General features: G+C 52.6%; 1 protein-coding gene across 1 annotated transcript in view; it reads right to left on the bottom strand.

Moving 5' to 3' along the window:
* The window catches only part of LOC125960983 (cadherin-23-like), a 360,246-nt gene that overhangs the window by 326,001 nt on the left and 14,481 nt on the right, over positions 1 to 19,764 (bottom strand). The window contains exon 2 of the mRNA XM_049696875.1: positions 18,571 to 18,753. The gene's annotated coding sequence lies outside the window, so the exon portion shown is untranslated. The remainder of the gene's footprint in view (positions 1 to 18,570; positions 18,754 to 19,764) is intronic.

Genomic DNA, 19,764 nt, shown 5'->3' with positions numbered 1-19,764 from the left:
TGTACCGTGTGCCAGGCCCTGCACAAAAGGCTTCTGTAGCGTTTTCTTCTGATTACTGCGGAGAGCAAGCCTACGATATAATTGGAAATTATTCCCATTTAACCACTGAGAAAACTAAGGCCTGGGCAAGGCTTCAGCGCTCAGGAGTACAAGAGCTAGCATTCAACTCCAGCTCTGTCTGCCTCCAAGCCCTCACAAAAATCATGAAGGGAACAGGCTTACGATCATAATAATAACCGACTCTTGCGTGAGGTTTTAGACCATGCAAAGGAAAGATCAAAAATACGAACGCTAAGCCCGAGCCTGCTGTGTCACTCTCCGTGTCACCGCCTGAGGCCCGAGGGGCTGAGGACAGATGTCTAAGAGTCCCGATCTCCCGGCCATACACTGAGCCACACGGACTTTCACTAACGAGGTAACACAGAGCCCCAAGAGCACGAACGCCGAGACCCAAATCCACACCCAGCAGGGAGCAGCAGCCGCAGCCCGTCCCACTGTCCCACTGCCCGAGACAGAACCAGATTAGGTTTCACAGTGAAAGGCTAGAAAGCCATCTCCATGTGGCTACTTCTTAAATATGCCAAGTTTCTCACTGACACCCTTCTAGTCAATAAAGTTGGTAAGAATATGCATTTTCTGCCTTATGCAATTCAATAAGGCTATTTTCCTATTGAACCAAAATAAATATGGTTTTATTTATCTCCATAAATGCTCTAATTCTTCTGAATTGACTCTTCTGCATAAATGATCACTCACCACTATTGTAGATATGCAGATCGAGGTATGGAAATTTCCAGCACTGCAGAAGCACCCCTTGAGCCCCAGTCATCACGCCGTGGAGTAACCATCATTTTGACTTCTGCCGTATAGGTGGGTTTTGACTACAGCTGTGCCTTTTACTTGGGGCCTGTGCTCTGCCGTTCTCCGCGGTCCCCACCGCGCCCTATTGTCTTATATTTGGCGCTGCTTTAGTCTTTGGTCAGCTTCCTAGCCCCTCTGGGCATGTGAGTTTGAGATCTCTACTCCAAGGGCATTTGCCTAGACACCAGAATACAGGAAGATGGGCTTTAGCTACCCAGTCTTGAAAGGAACCAACGTGAATAGTTGAAACTGGTTATAGGCACACCAAATGCCAATGTAATAGCCATTTAGTCAATGGACGGTGATTAAGCACCAGTCCCTGGGGATACAAGGAGGAAGAAGATACAGCTTGTGCTGAAGCAGCTCACTGTCTAGTGAGGGGCCAGACCACTGCAGAGTAGTGAAAAGTGCGACGGAAGGGCAGTCAGGGAGGGAGGCCCAGCTGGAGAGGCACCCCACCCCCATGCCAGGGTCCGTGAAGGCCTGATGGTATCACCCACACAGGTGCAGGAGGCTAGACCACAGAAGGGCCCGATCCCGTCCCCACTTCTTTTCCACTGGAGGCAAGATAATCCCATCCTGAAATAACCCATGCGGCAGGGTCCAACTCAATGAATGACCTTGCTCACCTATTAAATGGACAAACAAGACTGCCCAGGGCCAAGGAAAACTCAAAGCAAGGCTCAAAATCAAAAGAAATGAACAAAGGCAATTAAATTAACTTAAAAAGAAACCACATTTACATTGTAAAACTGCATTTTTTTTTAAACCTGAGGGTCCTAGGAAACAGTAGGACTTTTATTGACCTAGTTGTTTTTGAACTCACCAATGAAGGAATCTTTCACATGAGCATGCTGTCTGTTAGGCCCATGGCCATGCTGATCCGTGCCCTCCCACGGCTCCGCCTTGCCGCTCTGCCCCTGGCCAAGAGGCCAGCAGAGGAAGGGCAGTCCTCTTCTGGCAGGGCTGGGGTGCATGAGTCATGCCATGACTTTTCACCTGTGATACCACTGGCCTCACCAAGGCTCTGATCCAAATTCCTCTGCAGTCCTTCAGATCTCCACTATGAGGCCAGCCCTGATGGCTTCAGGGTCACCATTGTTCCTCCATAGGACCAGGAGTCGTGCCTTGCCACGGTGCCTTGGCATCATCCTTCCTCCTTGGAGCTAGGGACCCCCCATGGCACCAGGGCATCAGAAATGGGATGTCCAGCCTGGGCTGGTGGAGGAGGGCTACGAGTGGAGCTCGGTTGTTATCATCTCCTCTGCGGGCTACCCCAAATTAGCATTTCCGCAGCTCCCTCTGCGTAAGTCCTGAGGGCCGCGAAGAGGTGTGATCTGTGGGTCATTCCACCCATTTGGGAGGGACAGATGAAGTGGAGGACAGTTACTTAATTCTTTCCCCTTAAGGGACAACATCTACCCAGCCCCAGGCCTCCTAGAGGCAGAGCAGCTTATCCGGCTTCCACAACCCTACCCCCTCTGCCCACTTCCTACTGCCCATATGCCTCACACGTGGTAATGTTTCAATTGCACGGAAAGCTGAGCTGCTACTTGAATCTGTCTAAAGATCCCTAAAACACAGATACCCTCCTGGCATTAGAAGGGAATACCCACAAGGAGCCAGCAGTGGACTGTGAACCCAACCCTACCATAAATCTCCAGGAAAAGAACTTCCAGTCTCATTCTTAAACCTACATTCTTATCCACTGCCCTTTCGACACGCTTTCTGCACCAAGGGGCTGTGAAATGCTCATTCCCGAGAAGGTACTATGGACCAGGGCTTCTTAAACTTTACTGAGAAAACAAATCACTCAAGGATCTTGTCAAACATAGATTCTGATTCAAGAGGTCAGGAGTGGAGTGCAACTGTCTTTCTAACAAGCTCCCAGGTGATGCTGCTGCCGCACGTCCACAGGCCACACTCAGGGTAGCAAGGCTCTACTAGACCTTCACCTCCCAGAAGTATGTGCATTTTAAATTAGGACTTCAGAAAGGCACCCTTTAAAATACTAAGCTCGAGAAAATGAACCTCAAATGGTGAATTTGCAGGTAAGGTCCCTTGCTGGGTGGAGGAGCTATGTTGGAGGCAACCAGGACCATCCACCATCATAACCTTCAAATCAAGCCTTTTGGTAAGCAGATGTGAGAAGCTCAGCTGTTTGGGGGGTCAGGAAGGCGGAGAGAGACATGTGTATGGGGCCCCAGCCCAGATGAGGCCAGGATGTCATCTCTGGGCCTCCCACACCCTCTTAGCTCTCCACCACCCAGAGCAGAGCCTCCCTGTCACACCAGTCACTTCTGTAGTGCCACCTTTCCAGCCCATGGGGTACTCTCCCTCTCTGCCTTTCAGGCACTCTGCCTTCCCACCTTCCCCAGACACCACCAAGCATCCCAGTTCCCCCAGCTAAGGGGCCTCTCCCAGCCCCCTCTGCAGCAGAGTGACATCTGGTTCCCCAGGCTCAGAGGTGCTGACCACACTCATAGGTGCTGACTGCAGTGCACCTACCCTCGCACCATGAACCAAACATTAACTCCAAGTCCACTCTCCCCCACCACGGGCTGACTCATCAGCACCTCTCACCTGGCACCAGCCAGCTCTTCAAGCCCACCCCACCCCATGCAGCCTAATTCTCCCCTATGCAACAGTCAGACTCCACCCAACACGCCACACACACACACACACACACACACACACACAGACACACAAGAGTTCTCCTGGGCGTCTCCAGCTTATTTCAAAATCCACATTGGGGTGGGGGTACTTGCTAAGTGGCTGAAAGGTAAGGGTCAACGCCTGCTCTGGTCTGAGAGGGCAAAGTATGGAAAAGAAGCAGGCGCTGCTTTCCGAATTACTGGGGAGGGTGAGGCGTGCTATACCCAGGAAAGGCTAATTTGCCCCCAGTGGGCCGCTGACGGTGCAAGGGCTCTGGGCTGGAGTCGCAGTAGGGCGGTGGCCGGCGGCTAGGGCACAGGATCTCCGCCCGAGGCACGGAGGCAGCCGCTCTGGGTGTCCGGTCCGGGAAAGCAAGGCACTGAGTGCCCGCCGGCTGGTGCCGCCACCACCTTGGAACGCACGGGCTCTGCACGCGTCCCGGGCTGACCTGCAGGGAAGGCACGGGCTGCGCCCCTGAGCGCAAGTCCCTGGGGACAACCAGCATGGCCCGTGGCGGGCCTGCACGGGGATTGGGGAGGTAAAGGGCGAGCCGCACAAGACTCCCTGCTCCGCGAAGGGCGCCTCTTCCCATAGCCGGACCGGAGTGGGGAGGTTGCAGGAGTCCTCTGAGGTCTCTCGCGGGCACTGAGAGGCGACGAGGGGAGGGGAGAGCTACGTGACTTTAGGTCCCTCCAGTACCGATGCCTAGCCCGCGGTGGGGGTATGCCCCACCCCGTCTCCACTGTCCAAAAGGGGACCCAGGGCGCAGAAGGAGAGGGGATCGGATCCCAACGCCCTCTTTGCCCCCGAAATTCTCCCCACCCTAGACCCAGACCCTCTCTGAGGGGCGGAAAGCAAAGCGCTCGAATGTTCGCGGGTCCAGGACCCGGGGTGGGGAGTGGAGTGCCTTTCCTCCCAAGGCCAACGCGGAGGAAATACGAGTTCCCAGGAATCAAAGTTGCCGCGCGTCCGACCGCGGGCTCGGAGCGGGACGCAGAATGCTGGCTAGGGGCCCGGGATGGAAGGAGGTCCCGGGCGCCCGCCACGGGCGATGGCCGCGCCAAGAACAAGTGGTTCAGCGCCTGCGGTCGCAACCCCACGGCTCCAACTTTCCCACCGCGTGGCGGGTGAACGGCGTGGAGAAGGAGAGGGAAGCGGGGAGGGAAGGGGCGATGCGCGGCTCTTGGTACCGTGTGCGTGTGCGGAGCGGCGCCGCGCCGCGCCTTGGGCTCTGCTCTGCGCTGGATCGGCCCCCGCAGGCCGCCCGCTCGGGTGCTGACCACCGCCGCGTCTCGCTGCCGGCGCGAAGGCTCATCCGCGGCGTGCTGGCCGCTCCGGCGTCCCCTTGGGCCGTCTGCTCGCTGTTGGCCGCTTGCGGGCCGCAACTTCAGGCGCGCAGCGGGCTCAGGCGACGCGCACCCCAATCGTCCCGAGGCTCGGCACCCCTGCGATCCATGCCCAGGGACGGGCTGCCCCGCCCCGCCCCGCCCCGCCCGGCTCAGCGCCCGGTAGCCGTCGGACGCGTCTTCTCACCAAGCATCGCTCCCGCAGCCCGCGTCCCTCTCTCCCGAGCCGTCTCCGCAGCTCAACTCCGCGATCAACTTTCCCTCGCTTCCTCCGCCCTGCTCGGCCCCCGCCACCCAGACCCCGCCTCCTGACGCTCCCTCCCTCACCTCCCGCCTAGCCCAGTCCCCGCCCGCCCGGCCGCGCCTCGTCGCCCACCCTCCTTCACCATGGGCGCCAGGATCCCTGAACCCGCCCCCCTTGGCCCCGCTCGGACCCCCGGAAGCGTTGCGAAGCCCGGCCAGGCGCTCAGGGCGTGTATATTTCAGTACTGGCGAAGCTGCCCTCTGCCGATGTCATGGCACCGGCTGCTGTGGCAACTCGACGAATCCCCCAATCAGGCAAGGAGGAAGCAGGAGGAAGCGGCCCCAGGTGCGTGCTGGAGCCGTGCTCCGCAGGGCCTCCCTGTCCCGAAGAGGGGTAGGGGCCTGGCCCGCCTCCCGCCAGCCCCGCGTCTCCGGCGGAACGGGGAAACGCTCCCGGGAAGCTAGAACGAGCGAGCGGGCGCCTGGCCTAGGTGAGCCTGCGCCATCTGTTGGCTTTAAGCGCCCCCTCTCTGCTCCCAGAGCCGCACTGAGCGGCCTGTCCGTCTAGCCCTTGGGGCCACTTACCTGCGCTTGGCTCAACTAGCTGCCTTCGCCCACCCCACTCATGCTCTCCAATCTGCGCCGTCTCCCGTCAGTCGAGCTCAAAATGCCCCCAGTTGCTTACAAATGAGGACCCCGGATTGGAAGAGACCCTTGATGTCACCTGAGCACCCCCATCCAGGCAGGAGAGCCTTCTGCTGCATACCTGTATAATGGTCTCCCAGCTTCTTTCTGCACCTGTGTAGGGATGGAGATTTCTTGACTTTTCCAGACAGCTGGAGTCAGGAAGAGTCCATATTCGCATAGTTGAAGAGGGTCATCCCCTGGCCTTAGTCTTTACTTCCCAGGGCTAAACATTCTGAATTCTTTTCACTATTTCTCATGTGATGGGATGTCTGGATCTGTCACTGTTGCCATACTGTCAGCATATTGACAACAGCCGCCTAGATCCAGGCTCTGGGCTGAGACTTCCCGCCTCAGTTCATTCTGTCCTCAACATAGCCTTTCTGGTAGGTCCTGTCATTAGCCTGGCTTTACAACAATAAAATGGGCTTTAGGGAGGTGAGTGAGTTTACCCATGTGGTAGAGTCAGGTACCAAATCTAGAATCTGCCTGATTCCAAAGCCCCTGTTCTTTACCATACATTCATTACTGCTACTATGTGCTAGCTAATGGAAATAGGTTCTGGGGATGTGATGGAGAAAAAAAATAGGCTTGGTCGTTGTACCTTGCAGAGCTCCTCTAATGGGGAAAACAGACAGTCAATGGAACACATAAACAGGGAAAATTAGAGTCAGAATCAATGCTAGGAAAAGGAGTGTTTTAATGGCACCTGGCCTAGGGGATCAGGGAAGATTTCCTGGAGGAGGTAACACTGAGCTGAGATCTGAAGGATAAGCGATGGAGAGAGAGTTGATTTTAGGCGGAAGAAACAGCATGTGCAAAGGCCCTGTGGTAGGAAGGAACTGGCATACATAAGGAAGTGAAGGAAGGCCAGAGAGGCCGGAGCACTGGAAGGGTGAGGAGGACGGTGAGTGCAAAGCCACAGTGGGAGAAAGGGCCAGACTGTGCAGGGCATGTTGGCCTTAATCAGGATTTGATCTCTATCCTAAGAGTGGAGGCTTTGAAGCAGATGGTTGGGATGGAGGTGGAGGAGTGGAAGTGTCATGATCTGATTCGTAGTTGGGAAAATGGGGAATTGATTGGCAGGTAATAGATGATAAGAGCATAGTTCTTCAATTAGAAATATTTACTTATCTACTGTGTGGCAGGAACTTCTCAACCAGGAACAGCAAACTGCAGCTTTCAGGCCAAATCCATCTTGCCCCCCATTTTTGTACAGAAAGCTTTAGTGGAACACAGACATGCCCACCAGGCTATGGCTCCTGTCACAGTACAACTGCAGAGTTAAGGAGTTGCAGCAGAGAGACTCCACAGCCCGCAAAACCTAAAATATTTACTATCTGGCCCTTTACAAAAAAGTTGCTAGCCCCTGTGAATCTTGACACGTGGGACACATCAGTGAACAAAACACACACACAAGTGTGTGTGCACATATCCCCGCCCTCTTGGAGCTCACATCTCTGTGGGCTACTGCAGCTGTCCAGGTGTCGGAGTCCTGGCCTGGGGTGGTAGTGCTGAAGTGGAAAGAAGGGATATTCAGGAGGTAAAAATCTACAGGACTAGGAGAGGAAGTGATTATAGGGTGAGACAGAGAGTGGTGTCAAGGAGACCCCAGGTTTCTGGCTTGTGGAAGTAGATGGACAGGGTGCTGTTTCCTGAGATGCGGAGCAAAAGGGAAGAGGACCACCACGGGGAAAGGAGCAAAAACCCCCCTGCCCCGGGATGTGTCGAGTGTGAGATGACTGAATGCAGATGTCAGGTAGGCCATTAGACACATGAGTCTGGGGCTTGAGGACAAAGGGCAGAGCCGGAGATGCGGTCTGACAGGTCTCAGGGGGTCACAGTTTAAGACAGGGTGATGGAGCCAGGAGTTGGGAGATCTGGGTTCTGAATATTAGACTGTTCTCTATCTGGTTTTGGGTAGACACGACCTCTCTTTGCTTCCTGCTCCTCATTCACAAAATGAAAGTACTAGAGGAGGTGCTTTTCAAAGTTTCTCCAATCCCCAAACCTTCTTTCTTTCTGGTTTGCCACCTTCTGTCTTAAACGGTGACTCCTCAGCCTGTCTGTAGTCATTTTACACATGAACAAAACAGCACTGAATTCAGGGAGACCATCACCTCCTCCAATGTGGGCATCATACTTCTGTTCACAGAACCTCATTGGCCGCCACTTTTATTCCACAAGCATTTGTCAAGTGCCCACTCTGTGCCAAACACCGTGCTAGGAACCTGGGTGTCTATCCGAGTGCAGCCAGCCCACAGAACTGCTCTGAGTGTGACGGGATTCAAAGCAAATTTGGTTGCACAGTGATGGAAGAGCTGAGAATTCAAATGGGGGATGGTGAGGTAACCCAGAGTTCAGCAACAGCAGAAACTTGCTAGCCCCCCAGGCTGGAGGGATGAAGGGAGGAAGCAGAGTCACCAGGATCAGGGTCACGCAGCGGAAGATGGGACCACAGTGGACCTGGCTGGTGGGAGCCGGAGACACAGCTACTGCCAGAGACACTGCTTAAGGTCAAGTGTGAAGAAGAGATACCCTGATTTCTCCCTTCCCCCAGCCCTCTGGCCTCCCCCCAGTGCCTCCCTTTGGCCAGCCCCAGCCGGAAGCTGCAGACTCAGGTGGGATGTGGGGTCAGCCCTGCTATGATTCGAAGCACAGCAGAGGAGAGCAGGGAATGGATCTGAGGGGAACAAGCCAGTACCGCACACTAGGGACACAACTGTGAATACCAGGCAGCCCTGTCTTTGAGGCAGTCCCAGTCCAAGAGGGAGACAGACATGTAAATCAAGTTCTTCCTGGCTGGGGTTTCCATCTCTCAAACTATGTCAGGGTTGTCCACCAACAGCTCAGAGTTCTCCCCACCTGCCTTTCCTTAGGAAACCTTTGCCTCTCCCCCCAGACCTTTGGGGCACCTCTTACCACTTTATGTGGCTTTGGACAAGTCGCTCAGCCTCTCTGAGCTCTGGTTTCCATTTCTGTAACTGAGGTCATGGCATCTGCCCAGGCTTCCTCCTGGGGCAGTGTGAGAGCACTTTGACAACCGTAAAGAACCATAGACATGCTACCTGCCCAGGGCCCAGCATCATGCAAACCCCTGTCCTGCTGAGGGGAGCTCCCCCCTGAGGAAGGACCAGGCCCTGCTTTAACTGTAACAACTAAAAAGGAAGGTCCGCCATCATCTCACCTCCTGGCCGCAGGGCAGAGCACAAGGCCCCGGCCAGCCAATCAGAAGCTCCCCTCTCAACTTTGAACCTTGAAGAGAATCACAAAGTTTAGAAATAGTTTAGAAGTTATGGAAAGTACCACACCGTGACCGACAGCACCTGGGCTTCATTCTCAGCTGCATTCTTGGCCACCTGCCTCCTTTGGTTCCTGTCTGTTTTCTGGGCCTGTCCTGCAGCCTCTGTTTGATTCTGCAAGCACTCCGCCTTATCTAACTAGTAAAGTCATTTTCTGAATCAATTAGCCAGAGCTTATTTCTGGTGCTGGCAACCATGAGAACCCTGCCTGGTATGGACCATATGAGGATTCTCCTGTCAGTTGTAGGGGATTACAGTACAACATGGGGTCAGCATTGCCAGAGTACCTCCATCCCCCCTTTCCCAAGATTTAAGAAAGAAGGGAAGGAAGGAAGGAAGGAAGGAAGGAAGGAAGGAAGGAAGGAAGGAAGGAAGGAAGGGAGGGAGGGAGGGAGGGAGGGAGGGAGGGAGGGAGGGAGGGAGGGAGGGAGGAAGGAAGGGTAAGAAAGAGAGAGGGAAGGAAAGAAGGGAGGGGAGGAAGGAAAGAAGGAAAAGAAAGAATTGATATACTGGCTCCTTCCATACTGGAATGACCTTGTCCAGGTATTTCCAGAAGTGGCCACATCTCTGTAGTGGGTTCAAGTTCATCTTTAGCTCAGACACACATTTGATTTTAGGATCCTCAAAGATGGGGACCATGTCTTTGTTCATTCATCTAGCGAGGTTTCCTGGAGGGTCCATAGTGTTCCAGGCTCTGGACTGGGTGCTAAGAACACAGAGAAGCATATGACATTATTCTGGTCCTCAGAGAAGCTACAGTCCAGTTGGAATGACAGATATAGGCATAAGACGCTGCCATTCTTGAGGCCAGGACCAGGTTCAGCAGTGACAGAGGGACCCCCAAGAAGGGTACAGTCCACCCTAACCAAGGAGACTGGGGAAGACTTCCAAGGGGAGGGACCACAAAAGCAGAGCCTTGGAAGATGAGTGATCCTGGCCAGATAAGGCCAGCAAGGGCATCTGTGGTAGAGGGGGCTGTGTGTGTACAAAGTCACAGGGGCATCACACACTTTAGAGGCTCAGGTAGTGGGGCAGTAGGGCTGGACCAAGGTGTGCTGGGAGAGGTGAGAGAGGAGTCTCAGGAGAGGGGTAAGGGCCGGACCATGAAGGGCCTGGTATGCCACACCTGGGCCTGGGGATCACTGAGCAAATGAAGCTGGTGGTGGAGGGAGATGGCCTTGGAGGCGAAGATGTCCAGTATGATGCATGATAATACTGAAAAGCATGATGAACTAAAGGATGGAGAGGAACAGACTGCACTGTCCCACAGTGGCCCTGGGCCGGCATCTTGGAGGAATGGGCATCTCCCCTTCGCTGTCTCTGTATCCCTAAAATACCAAATAATCTGCTGACCCACTGGCACTCTCAATGAGAAAGGACAGGAGGAAAGGAGGGGGAGGGAATCCAGATCTGCTCTTTTCAATCTGTCCATCCTATTAAACCACCTGGGACTGGATTGGCTTCCCCCTCGGCCCCTCGGCACCCCAGCCCCACTGGGGAGCTTTCCACCCCTCCTTTCTTCTCCAGGAATGGAGGCGAGGCAGGGGGGTGTAATGCAAGGCTCGGGAGATAGAATGCAGTGGACCTGGGTCTTAGCCGACTTGTCTGGGCCTCAGTTTCCTCAGCAGTCAATGGGCGCATAGCCCCCAGCCTCCCTGAATCCCTCCCAAGGTTGCCGTTCAGGTCGAAAGAGAAAAACACACACTCAAGTGCTTTATAAACTGTGAAAATAAAACAACACTCACAAACAAGTCTCTCCTCCCCGTGAGCGTCGATTATTATTTTTAGCGCACATAAATGCCTCTCCTCTGGGCACCCTCCATAACAGCATCCCTTTCCCACTTCGGCCGTTTCCTACTCCCCCTCTATTCCCAGCCCTGAGCTGGTGCGGAGCCCTGTGTTACTTCCTGTCTGCATCTGCCCGCTCCCCTCTCCTGGGGCAGCGCCTGCCACCATAAAGCAAGCATGTGTGCTCCTGAGTTTAGTTTGTGGGCCCTCAGAGCTTGGCACAGCTGTGGCGGCTGGATGCAGCTTGTGAATGAGCGAGGCTGGAAGGCGAACAGGGTGGGCTGGGGCCACACATCTGCAGAGTCGGGGGCCCCCAGGGAACCCCCGCGGGCATGGCTTCGCTAGCCCCCTCTACAGAAAGTTCCTCTCTCCTCCATGAGGCCTAAGGAGCCAGGCTCCTCCCCTCACGCTCCTGCCCCACTCCCTGCTCCCCTCTCCCATCATTTATTTATAAGGTATTCACAGCAAAATGAATGACAAAAAGTTAGGAGCTAATTAAAGCTGGCACAGATTGGCACATGGGCGCATGAATTATGCATTGGTGCGAATGGCACTTGGTGGCATGGACTGGCACCATGTGCTCTGGGCACTGGTAGGAAGTGGGCACGGGGCCCCCTGCTCTGCCAGGGTCCCCCGCCCTGCCTCTCGGAGGGGCCCTCCACCCAGGGCCCTCTGTCTTTCTCTGGGGCAGCTGGAGCCCTGTCCGCCACTCCCCACCATGGGCGATTTCTCTCCGCACAGCCCAGCATAGCATGTCCTGCCTATGAGTAGCATCAACACCATAATCAGAGCCTGGACTCAGCGCACAGAAGCAGGTCCCTGGTTCTTCAGGCATGTGCTTGCTGCAGCCTCTGCACACAATGGGCAGGGCTGGGCTTCTCAGAGTGCCAAAGCCTCGACATCCAGCCAGCTAACACTGACACGAGCACCCTGCAGCTAGAGGACGCCTTTCAAGACCAGGCAGTTCACACCTCAAGGTGCCTTCACAGGCGGAGAGCCTGAGGGGAGACGGGCAGGCTCTCTACAAAGCTACACAGATAGTAATAATAATAATAGTAATAGTAATGCCATCAGTTTAAAATGATTTTTTTCCAGACTCTGTTCCAAGTGCTTTGCATGGATTTTCTCACTCAGTCCTCCAATGAACAAGACACTGTAATGATCCAATCTGACAGATGAGGAAACAGAGCCAGAACAGAAATGTAAAAGCAGGTTGCCCAAGGTCACTGGGGGCAAAGTCTGAATGAAACTAAACCCAAGCAGTGAGGTCCCAAGCCCTGCGTACCTGTGGGCCCGGGGAAGCGGTTCTCAACCCTGGCTACACTTTAGAAGCTCCTGGGAGGAGGGTCGGGGATGTAAACATAGGATCAGAGATTCGGATTTGACTGGTCTGGGCTAACATCTACACATAGATGTTTTTGAAAGCTCCCTGGGTGATTCTCATGTGCAGAGGAAAACCGCTGGTCTTGGGGGGTGGGGTATGGGTATCGACCCCCAGACCACAGATATGAGTTCTTGCTCTGCAGCTACTGACTGTGTGAATTAGAGCATATGGCTCAACCTTCTGGGGCCTCCATTTCCTCATCAGTAAAATGGAGTTAGTAATAGCTTGGGCTCTGGAGTTGGGCTGTTTGGGTTTAGTCTGAATCCTGGCTCTGTGGCAGAGAAGTTCTTGAACTTCTCTTTGCCTCAGTTTGCTCATCTGTAAAATGGTGACAATGCTAGTACAGTTGTTGTGAGAACTGAATGAGTTGATGAATATAAAATGGTACCCAGGAGCCATGGGCATTAGCTGTCCTGGAAATGGGGAACCTTGCCCCTCCTGGCCCAAAGGGCTGGGGCAAGGATCAAAAGAGGACCCAGATAATGCAGAGAGGCTGTGCGCACTGAGAGACACAGTGAGACGCTGTCAGTCAGAAAAGACTGGGTCTCCTGGCTGCCTGTCCCGGGTCCTGACTTTCCTTTGCACACAGGAGACAGGAATACATTATCCTCGCAGACGTTTCAGACCACACAGACAAGCCAACCCTCTCAATTTGGTGTGTATCCTTCCAAGTAATGTTCTATATACACATGCAAATATATAGTTTGGGGCTGGGGGCAGGGGTGGGAGAGAGAGACATCTATCATAGAACACTCTCTTCTTTTGAATTTTGAACCATATGAATGGTTCAAATATAAAAATAAATATAAAGGGGAGGCTCCAGGCAGAAGGAAAGTGGTCCCAGATGGAAGCTTGGATATTCGGGAAGGAAAGAAGGGCAACAGAAAGGGAAATATGGATAAATACAAATGAATCTTGGTTGTATGAAACAATACAACTAATGTTTAAAATACGAGAGAAAATTAAAATACACAATAGCACATGAGTCAGGAAGGGGGTAAATGGAATCAGAATGTTCTAAGGCCCTTGCATTGTCTGGGACACGGGTGAAAATGTGATGTGTGGTAAACGTTAGTAAGTCAAGGATGCCTGCTCTATCTCTAGGCTAACCCTAGAAGAATCGTAAATGGATGGAGATAACCAGTCAGTAGGGGGGAAAACTGAATAATAAGGTTGCATGTGTGTGTGTGTGATTTTAAGAAATATTTGTTGTTTATAAATAGAGTCACACTTCACATATTGTTCTATAACTTGATTTTTTGCTCTTAAAAATATATCCTGGAGCTCTTTCCACATGGGTACACAGAGGGGCTGCCTCTCTTGTTAATCTGCCAGCATGCATTCCATGGAAGGGTGGTGACAGAGCTTCAAACGGGGTTGGGCCCTTCCAAAGTGGGCCCTGTGTGCCACCCACAGAACCCGCCCTGGCTGCAGACTGTGGGGCAGAGAGAAGGCAACGCCCCTGGGCACGTCCACAGCCTGGACTGGGGGGACAATAAGCAAGAGCTGCCGTCCCCAAGGTCTGAGCCCCAACCCCGGCCCCATTAGTCACACACCAGAAAACCCAATGTCCTGTAAAGAGGGAGGCAGCTGGCCCCGCCTCCCACCTCTGGACCCTATTGCAGTCAAACTACCCCAGAAAAGAGCTTGTTCCCATTTTCATGTCGCCTGACATGAAGAATTAAGGGGAAGCATCAGGGTGGCATTCAAAGCCCCCAAGCCTCTCACCCTAAGAAATCAGGCCCAGCATACCTTTGGGCGTCATCCCAACCTCTCTTCCCGACATAGCCTCTACCTCAGCTGGCAAAATACACAGAGGTGGGTACAAGGCTGATTAGTGCAGCACCCTTTATAACGGGGGGAAGGGGAGCATTTGGGGGAGTTACGTCTCCTCAACAGGAGACTGGTTAAACAGACGACGCTTTGACTCATCTGTTCTATGGGCCACTCACTCTGCTCTTCAGACCTCCCCATCCCCTGGCCTAGGCTCACCCTGTCCTCTCTCCTGCCATTGCCCACTGCCCTCCCTGCTCTCTGCTGAAGCCCATTTTCCAAGCCCCGCCATCTCCCAGAAGCCTTCCCTGCCCACCTCCTGGACGGCCAGGAAGTCCTCTAATCCTCAGGACCCTCTCTCTCTGGACAACTCCCGTATGGAACCTTCAGTGATCGTTTTGTCTTATGTCTGTCTGTCTTGTTTCCAATAAAATCACAAGCGCCCAGAGAGCAGAGACCAAGGTGTATCTGGAGGAGTTCCAAACAGAGATCCGAAGACCCAGGATTCAGCCCTGACTCTGCCGTGTTCTGCCTGAATGGTAATGGTTCTGCCTTGAACAAGGTATTTCTCCCCCGAGCCTCTGTCTCCTCATCTAACCATGAGGAGTGAGTTCAAGGTCCTCCCAGGGTTCCTCCTGCTCTGAGAATCTAAAGTCATTTCGTGCTTTTCCGTACCTTCCTAAGAAGTAATAAAAACGAAAATTTTACATCTTAAGGGGGTTACACCCACAATCTCACTTAATCCTCACAACGACTCTATGAGAATGGCACTATTATTGTCTCCATTTCACTGATGAGAAAACTGAGGCAAAGGAAGGCTGTATCAGTGAAGTTAAACTGGGCCATGTTGTAGTACAAACAAATTCTGAAATCTCAGTGGCAATAAAAAGTTACTTCTTGCTCACATACCGTGTAAGGCTGGTGGGATGGCTTTCCTCTGAGGGTGACTTGGGGACTCAGGGCGCTTCCATCTTAGAGCTATACTCTAACACAATATCCCTGTGGGGCATTGCAACACAAACACATACCCCTGTGGCCAAACACAGGCCACCGTGACAGGGCAAGACAGGGACGGAGGAGGTCCACAGGCTCTTAACCACCTTTCCTAGAGTGACACGCACATCACTCCTGATTCCATTTCTCCAGCGGGAACTAGTTAGTCACATGGCTCCAACCTAACTACAGGGACCCTGGAACGTGTAGTGGATGAGCACCAAGAAGCTGCAGCACTGAAGCTAAGGAACTGGACCGAAGCCACACAGGAGGTGCTGGAATCAAGGAGGTGAACCCAGCTAGCAAGACTTCAGAGCTTTCTGCTTAATTGCCATTCTACATCGTCTCCGAGGAGGTACCAGGTCCACAAGGGCCGGGTTAAGAGGCTGATGGTGACAGGTAAGGTGTGGTACGATGGACTGGCATTGCGAGCTGAGAAAGACAAAGAAGAAATAGCGGCCAGGCAGAAGTAACAGCAGGCAGCCACCGTCCACGGAACAATCCTTAAGTTCCCATCTGCTGAGCACCTGCAAGGGGCTGGGCATTTTATAAAATGTTCCACCTGATCCTCTCAATATCTTGCCATAAAACCCACTTCCACTCTACAGATGAGGAAAGTGAGGCTCAAGGAGGTTGAGCAAACTGCCCAAGGTCCGGCAGAACGGAAGCATCTGGATGACCGCAAGTCCCTCTGAAGGTTCTCACCCAGGGCCCTGCAGAGGGCTTGTAAGTGAGGACTGAGTTGAGGCATGAGCTCCCAGTCTGGGCCCTGCACTGCCAAAGCCAGGACAGAAGTAGCCTGGAGAAGGGTAAAGGGAGCTGTTGCCCAGGGCGTAGTGAAAACTCTGGGGACAGACCAGCCCCCAGGGACAGACCAGTTCCCTAGGGCCCGGCGCTCCAAGGGAATCCAGATCTGCGGTACGGGCGCCACCTAGAGGCCGAGTTTGGTGCAGCACCTCTCACTCTACGGGACCCCTCTCGCAGTCCTGAAATGGAGGGAACACAGGCTCTCTTTTTAGAGACCGGAGCCAAAAGCGCGGGAGCTTGGTGCTTGTCCTTCACCATCTGCTCCACACACGCCCCATCCCCCAGCATTCCTGTCCCAGGCATCCTAGGTCTCTCCCTAGACTTGTTTTTATCAAAAATATTAATTGAGGGCTTCCCTGGTGGCGCAGTGGTTAGGAATCCGCCTGCCAATGCAGGGGGCACGGGTTCGAGCCCTGGTCTGGGAAGATCCCACATGCTGTGGGGCACTAAACCTGTGCGCCACAACTACTGAGCCTGTGCTCTAGAGCCCACGAGTCACAACTACTGAAGCCTGTGCGCCTAGAGCCCGTGCTCTGCAACAAGAGAAGCCACCGTAATGAGAAGCCCACGCAAGGCAACAAAGAGTAGCCCCCCGCTCCCCGCAACTAGAGAAAGCCCACCCCACGTGCAACAACGAAGACCCAACGCAGCCAAAATTAAATAAATAAATTCATTAAAAAAATATATATATATTAATTGATGGGCCAGGCACCCTTATGGGCTTGTTTTGGGACTGAGAGTCCAGATTCTTGGGTTCAGTATCTACTCAGTCACTAGCTGGCTGTGTGACCCTGGGTAAGTCACTGCCGCTCTTTGGGCCTCAGCTACCTCCCTTGTAAAATGCAGGTTACAACCAGAGGTAACATAGCGGGGCCTGGAGTTTGAATCCCAGCTCTGCACTTCCTTGCTGTGTGACCCTTTGGGCAAGTTAATTAACTTCTATGTGTCCAGTTAAGTCATCTGTAAAATGGGTAGATGATGCCTATTCAAAGAGTTTTATTATCAAGATTAAGTTATTACTTATATATGTCATATAGTATATCCAGTACTGGGTTGAGTCTTTCTCCCTTTCCTAAACTACCTCAAGTTTTAAAGCTGGGGTTCGGGGTCCAGGGCTTTCCTACCCTTATCTCTAAGAAGGGTGGAGATCAGCCCCTGGATGTCCACACTCCAAACGTTGACCCTGCCTACAAGCACAGACCAGGGAGTTCCCAGAAGCCCTGGTTCCTGGAGCAGAGTTCCTGACCAAAGTCCAGCCAGTACACGGGGAGGGTCCCCCACCTCCTCCTAAGGCCACCTCTGGCTTCACAGTGGGATTTACCTCTTGGTGATTCATTGCTGTCCTGGCGAACGGCATCCATCCCCTGGAGTTGCACAGTGTGTAGCCTTCAGGGCTTTGTGGCAGCCCTGAAGCTGAAACTGTCAGTAATTAAAAACAAGTGCACTTGGATGTCAATTATGTCTCAATTAAAAAAAGAAAAAGAGGGAAAAAACTTATCTAATGAAGACAACCAGAAAATTAAAAAAAAAACAAGTGCACTGGGATACAGGCCGTACCAGGCGCAGTGGGAGGAAGAAGCCATAGCAGGCAGAATCCCTGCAGCTTTAGAAAATCTTGGAAAGACCTGTAACTCCACCTAAGACAGAGGCCCAACTCTTCCTGAGGCCAATGCTTGGCACACTCTTCCTGAAAGAGCCACACTGGCGTGGAATTAACCCCAGCTGTTAACACTTACAGACCCAGTGTTGATCTCCCTGAGCCTCAGTTTCTTCATCTGTAACATGTGGGTATAATCCTTGGCCTGCTTACCTTCTCTGGTCGTGTGATAAAGATCTTGAGTCCTCTAGAAACTATCCAGTCCTGTTCAGATGTGCTATTCACATCCCCACCTCACCAAATTCATTCACTTATTCATTACTAAGCACACAGCTAGGCAAAGGGCTGGGGATACAATGGTGAGTGCAACAGGCATCCTCCTTTGACTATACACCTTAGGGAACAGAGGAGAAAAGATGTGATCCGTACCTGCCCAGGGGCACCACAGCCTCCCTCTCCTTCCCCTGCCTCCACCTCCTTCTGGGAAGAGAAGTAACCACCAGCACTTATTTAGCATTTACTAGGTGCCCAGCACTCTGCCCAGTGCCTCACAGACACATATCATGTCTTTTCATCCTTTTTAGCAAACTGAAAGGTTGGCACCATCATCCCCATTGTAAGGATGGGAAAATTGAGGCTCAGAAAATTTTCCCTTTAAGCGGCAAAAGCTGGATTCAAATCCAGATCTGTTTGGCTCTCCAGTGAGAGTTATTCCTTGAATTATGCTGGGAAATGATCATCATTCCTGAGTGCCTCTGAGTCAGGGAACAGGCACCTTATTTACTTCATTTTCCTTACTCCCCACACCAATGCCAGTTAGGTCCACTCACCCAATTTTGCAGATGAGGAAACTGAGACTCCAAGAGAATAAAGGAAGCCCTGTGCTTCCCGTGCCATCCTGGCTGATGCCTTGGGAGTCAGGCAGATTACAGTAATCAGCTAATGCCTGAGTGGGGCTCTGAAGATGCAAAGCCCCTTAGTGAAAGCACTAAGGATGATAATTAAGTCGGAAGGTGGAATTAGCTGCACAGGGGGAGCGGGCTGCAGCCATGAGGAGAGGATTAGTGCCTTGCTGCCCGATTAAGCCGAAGGCAGGTTGAGAGGGAAAGAAACTGAGAGTTTTACGGTGTTGCTCACGTCAGAGGGAGTATGTGACTGTGGGCCTCCCAGGCAGCGATCACACCGCAGTGTTGAAGGGATGAAGCCGCATCCACAGAAAACAAGGTGGGTCCCCAGCGTCCTTTGCCTTTCTCCCGTCCGTCCATCCATCCATCCATCCATCCATCCGACAAATACTAAGAGTCTGCTAGCTCTCAGGCACTATGGATACAGCCAAGAACAAGAGAGAAAGCTCTCATGAAGCCCCCAGCCTGGTGGAGGGACACAAACATTCAACAATAATCACATAGCAAGAAATTGTTGCTCATCGTTTTAAGTGTAATAATGGCATTGTGGTTATATTTCATAAAAGAGCCCTAATCATTCAGAGATACCTACCAAAATATTTATAGATGAAATGATATGATGCCTCAGATTAATACAGGGAGGGGGAGTGAGTGCGGGTAGAGGTAAAAAAAAGACCGGCACCGAGTTGGCAATTGTTGAAGCCGGGTGATGGGTTCATGAGGTCTATGTACTATTCCGCTTTCGTTCGTAATTGTTCACAATTTTCCATTTTAAAAAAAGTCTAGGGCTTCCCTGGTGGCGCAGTGGTTAAGAATCCGCCTGCCAACACAAGGGACACAGGTTTGAACCCTGGTCCAGGAAGATCCCACATGCCGCAGAGCAACTAAGCCTGTGTGCCACAACTACTGAGCCTGTGCTCTAGAGCCCACAAGCCACAACTACTGAGCCCGTGTGCCACAACTACTGAAGCCTGTGCACCTAGAGCCTGTGCTCTGCAACAAGAGAAGCCACAACAATGAGAAGCCCGTGCACCGCAACCAAGAGTATCTCTTGCTCACCGCAACTAGAGAAAGCCTGCACGCAGCAACGAAGACCCAATGCAGCCAAAAATTAAATAAAATAAATTTTTTTTAAAGTCTAAAAATAGGCAGATAAATAATTATAATTCATGATAACTGCCACAAAGGAAAATCAAATATGTGGTGAGAAATTATTATAGAGGGACCTGATTTCAACTGGAGAGCCAGGTGTCTGTTTTTGGCAGGGTGAGGCATTGAGACATCCTCAAGCTAGTGATTGCCCAGGTAAGACTTTCTGTCTCTTCCACCCTGAAGGGAGGGCTGGCAGTGTCCTGGGGAGAGCTCTACCTTTTGGGCATCACCGGCAGCCTTCTGGCAGACCAGGGTCCTGGAGAACACAAGACCA

The sequence above is a fragment of the Orcinus orca genome, chromosome 14 (genome assembly GCF_937001465.1).
Source record: "Orcinus orca chromosome 14, mOrcOrc1.1, whole genome shotgun sequence".
Lineage (NCBI taxonomy): Eukaryota > Metazoa > Chordata > Mammalia > Artiodactyla > Delphinidae > Orcinus > Orcinus orca.
The sequence above is the reverse complement of the archived record's forward strand: the minus strand, read 5'-3'. Positions and strand labels throughout refer to the sequence as shown.